Consider the following 4,873-nt stretch of genomic DNA (forward strand, 5'->3'; position numbering starts at 1 on the left):
TGTTAATCCTCTTCTGCATCCTCTCACTTTTCCTATTTTCCACTTTTTAATTTCATTTCCTGCCAAAGCTCTTTCAGACTCCTGACATTCAGATCTTTATAGATTTGGTTAAAAATAGCGTAAATCCATTATCTAGTATTGTCTTAGCTAACCAGGAGAAATACTCCTAAATTATTTGAATATATGGACAAGATCTGATTATCGCAATGAAATTGCTAAACCATAAATGCACAAGGGAATCATATGTTTATTTTTAAATGTCAAATCTGATTAAAGTGCATCAAAATAATTGGCTAGACTACAGAGGACTATAGCAGACAGAGGTTTTGGAAATGGAAATGATACCATGGTAATTGGCAAAACAGCCACCAGAAAATATAAATCTAGGTATCAATCAAGGATTTGAGATTATAAATGCTAAAAGGAGATAAAGGATGATATCCTTCTGTCATATGTTGACAAGCTGTGATAGAGAAAGAATACCTGTGTCATAGCCTCATCACCAGGAGCCCAGAGCTAACTTGTATTCCTGATTCCTGATCCTGTCAGAATTATCCCAATGTTGTTGCCAGGGGTAATGGCATCATACTCAGCAAAAGCATAACTGATAAAAACGTTTCAACAAATTTATTATTTATAAAAAAATATGAAAATTAAAATCTCTGTATAGTAAGTATTAGCACAAAGTATACCAGTCCTCCACCAGATCTACTGCTCTGCAAAAACTACTGGAAGCTTATTTAAGTACTGAATCAGTACTGAAGATCTTTGTGGAATTTGTTTGTTCATAAAAGAGGGGATCAACCAGACACAAAGACAGAGGGAAATGGAGAGTGAGGAAGGGAAGGCAAGGCAAGGCAAAGCAGAGAATCCATCTGTATAAACTTTGATTTAACCACAGTGAATTGAGATAACGTTTAATTTTGGAAGACTCATTTCAGGAAAAATGGAATAGAATATCACCAGCTCATAGTTTTTAGTCTCTTTGATTATCGTTCAAAAGAGAAAACTGTTTTAAAAAGCAGGAAAAAACAAGATGAACAACCTTAATCCGCACCAAAGACACATAAAAGGTTGGCTAATTATTCCTAACACTTCTTTACGCAACCAAAGCTGTCTACAGCATACTCCAAAGCATCCAGAGGACAAAGCAGAGCAAGCTGCCTGCCTGTGCACTGCCTCATGTGGCAATGGCATGAAATGTAGCAATACTGCAAGAGTTTGACCTGTGTTACGGTCATTAAAAAAAATAGCCTAAAGAAGTACAAAAACTAAAATAAAACATACAACATCGCCAATTTCTCCCTTCTTATATCTGTTCATAAAGGTTCTGTCTTGCTTTCCTCCCAGGACGCCTGTGTATGGGAGCTGACAGACAGTGCAGATGGACAGACAGCACACAGCATCACTGCTCTGACCAGCACCTGCAAAAGAAGAACAACCTAAGATGTCTGTACATCTCTGTTTTTAGAAAATAACCCTTTAAACCATTTCATCAGCAAACTGAACAAGACACTTAAGAAACTCTGCAAGGCCATGTGGACTGCAAGAATTTTTCGATCCTTAAGTGCAGTTTCCGTCAGTTTTACAAAGAATCATAGAATACCCTGAGCTGGAAGGGACACATAAGGATCACTTGGTCCAGCTCCTAGCTCCACACAGAACCACCTATAAATCAGACCCTGTATCTGTCAGAACTGTACAAATACTCCTTGAACTCCAGCTCAGTGCCATGACCACTACCCTGGGGAGTCTGTTCCATGCCCATCTCCTTTTCCTAACCCCCCACCTCTCCCTCCACTGATACAGCCTCGTGCTGCTGCCTCAGGCCCTGTTGCTGCCCCTCCACTCCCTGTGAGGAGCTGCAGTCACCATAAGGCCTCCCCTCAGCTCCTCTGCTCTGCACCGGGTAAAGCATGAGGCCTCAGCCGCTCCTTGTATGCCTTGCCCTCTAGAACCTTCACCACCTTTGTAGCCTTCCTTTGGACAATTTCTAATAGCTTTATGTCCTTTTTGTACTATGGCACCCAAAACAGCACACAGTACTTAAGGTGAGGCTACTAAGTTGCTGATGCACCACAGGGTTAGCTGAAGTCTGCTCCTCACCTCCAGACCCTGCAGTGCACAAAATACACCAGACAAAACAGCAAACAATGATGAGATTTGTTTAAATAAGCAAGCTTTGCCAGAACATGTAACTGCACATCACAGAGGATCACATCAGCCTGCCTATAAAAACCCCCACACCTAACCAAATCCTGAAATTCTTGTTCAGTATTTGCATTAAACTCATGGGAACTATACGGGTGTCACTAGGTCATCCCTCCCACACCAAAGCAGGCTGATGGGACAGACGGATAGGAGTCAGACACTCCCCATGAAGTCTGGATGGGGATGCAGATGTTACGAGGCCCTACATGTCTACACCTTGGCCCAGCCTGGCTGCACAGCTCCTGCCTTCCACCACAGATGGGCACAAGGACAGAGGTGGCCCTGAGAGCTCTGGAGCTGTCAGCTATCGCAGCACCGAAGATGGTTTTGTGTAAATAATTCAATGATACTCAAATCATCTTGCTGAGCTCACTGCCCTCCTCATGGTTTCTAATGGATTTCATTACAGTTTTTCTCCTTTTTCATTGCCTGGGGAGGGAAAAGACAAAATATGAATTCTCCTTTACTATCACTTTTAAAGGCAGATGCTTAGTGTCGCTGTCAGCATCCTCTCTGTACGAGGCACCAGAAGTTACAGTGAGCCAAAGCCAGAATCTCTGCTCGCGTAAGTCTGCTTAGGAACAGCAGCTTGGCAGGTTTCCCTTGGCCCACCAATCCCTGTTTCTTCAAATGGGAAGCATCACTGCTCACAGTCCCATTCATATAGGAAGAATTTTGTTCCATGATAAACGGCTAATCAAGTTGCAGAAAATTAATCTCTTTTCTTTCAAACTTCAGAGGACAGCAAGAAAATAAACTCAGTGAAGGGCAGTTATCTCACAAGTATAGAACCCTCATACCTAAGATGCAGACAAGTAGCTAAAGTTACATTTCCCGATAAAGTAGCCATCTATCATCCAGTGTAACAGTTGTTTTGTGCTTTCAGTTAACAGACCAATAGAGATAAGGTTTTCAGTTAGTTGTGTCCCACCACCTCAGACTCCTTCTCCTGTGTTCCCATTCTTTTCTTTATCTCCCGCCTTGCTGCAGTTGCATCCTTGTTCTTCCCCTCTCCAGCAGCTCTAGCCCCCTTCTGCCCAAACCCAAAGCACCACCAGCACTGATCTGCCATTAATCACTGGATCTGATCTCATACATTCGTGCTTCATCCACACTGCACAAGCATTACTTGGAACGAGCAGAAAATTGTTCCAGGTGACCCCAGCCTTGTTCTCTCTGCCCTGCTAGCTAGAAAGTGGTTAAAATGGATGGGGAAACCACTGCAGATAACTTGAAATCACGAACCTTATTGTGTTTTGCACTTTAAATTCTATTCAGTAGTGCAACTCCAGGGTTCTGTGGACAAGTGGTGGCACTGTCCTCAGGATGGGGACAGGACAAGCCAGGACAGGCAGCTGAATCCAAGACAGAAGGTTTCTCTTGAACCTGACCTGCTTCCACAGACAGGACGTCAGCTTTTGAGCCAAATATTTTCTCTTTGATTTTTCAACCCCTGCCCCAAGCATCTGTACATTAAAACCTTCCAGCCTGAGTAGAACTGCATTGCATCAATATTCATCTAGAAGATCCTGGAGAAAGTTCATTTATTCTTTTCCCAGCATTATTGCAGTTAATTGGAAACATCTGTTACAAATATCTGTATGCCAGAAGCATCCCAATCTACTCGGCAGTCTCTGCAGGAATACCCACTCTGTCCTTTCTGAATAGGTTTTGCCAATGGCATCTTCATTATCAAAGAAAAGACCCCAGAAGAATAATCAGCCAAAAGCAGAGTTTAAATCATCTCTACTTGTATTCACACAAAGTAGTAACATATGTTGTGTTGTCACAACTGTGAAAGGTATCTTCAGATCCTTGTTTGGCTTAGAACTGCTCTCTTGCAATGAAGCAGGTCAAGGAGTTTCATGAACAGGTGTTCCTCTGATGCCCCTACAGCATCCTTAGCCTGCTGTAAGACTGCAGTGAGAATATTCAAGTATATTAAATTAACATTTTACATTTGAATTTAGGTTAGTGTCAATATATTACATTAATGTAAGCACATTAAATAATGTAATGTGAATTTTGAATATTTGCGTAACTATTATATAAATAAAGGATAATTATTTGAATGTCCGTTGGAGAAAAAATTCCTGTGGGGATAGAATACAGCTGAAGTATGAAGTTTTTGTAAATCCCAATGAACATATTCATTGAGACATACTGAAAATCTGGGTTTGAACTTGCAAACACAGGATTTCTAGACAAGTTGTCAAAGTTGATGAAAAATGTAGAGCAGACTGGACCTTCTAAATATTATTAGTCCCCTGACTGTTGTAAATAAATTTCTTTTTAATAGGCTGAAATATGAGACGTGCCCATTTTTAATAGAAGGAATATTCAAAATTTATTTCTAATGAAAAGAAATCACAATGTCAGACTATTATTTTTAGGGAAAAAGATGAACAAAGATATTCATATTAAGCAGTGAAGTGGGATTTTATCTAATCTTAATGAAGTCAGCCCAAACCAGAATGATGCCTTCAGTGCAGAGCTTTTTCACAGCAGCTGGAGACTTCAGTGGCTTCAAGAGGCAGCACAATGGAAAAACTTGTTTAAAAAGGTGAAGTGTCATAACTTACAACTTCCAAACACATCTCTGCAGCAGATGCTCTTCCTGGAGATGCCAGACTAGGACATTTTATTCAAGGGGAAATAAAAA

The 4,873-nt window shown here is 41.0% G+C and overlaps 1 protein-coding gene across 3 annotated transcripts in view; it reads right to left on the bottom strand.

Moving 5' to 3' along the window:
* Positions 1-4,873, bottom strand: part of PAG1 (phosphoprotein membrane anchor with glycosphingolipid microdomains 1) — a 106,338-nt gene that overhangs the window by 50,423 nt on the left and 51,042 nt on the right. The window contains exon 3 of one of the 3 annotated variants that reach the window (XM_031552889.1): positions 1,288-1,424. The exons of the other annotated variants lie outside the window; for them this stretch is intronic. The gene's annotated coding sequence lies outside the window, so the exon portion shown is untranslated. The remainder of the gene's footprint in view (positions 1-1,287; positions 1,425-4,873) is intronic. 3 annotated transcript variants of the gene reach the window in all.

This window comes from Meleagris gallopavo, chromosome 3 (assembly GCF_000146605.3).
Source record: "Meleagris gallopavo isolate NT-WF06-2002-E0010 breed Aviagen turkey brand Nicholas breeding stock chromosome 3, Turkey_5.1, whole genome shotgun sequence".
NCBI classification, from domain to species: Eukaryota; Metazoa; Chordata; class Aves; order Galliformes; family Phasianidae; genus Meleagris; species Meleagris gallopavo.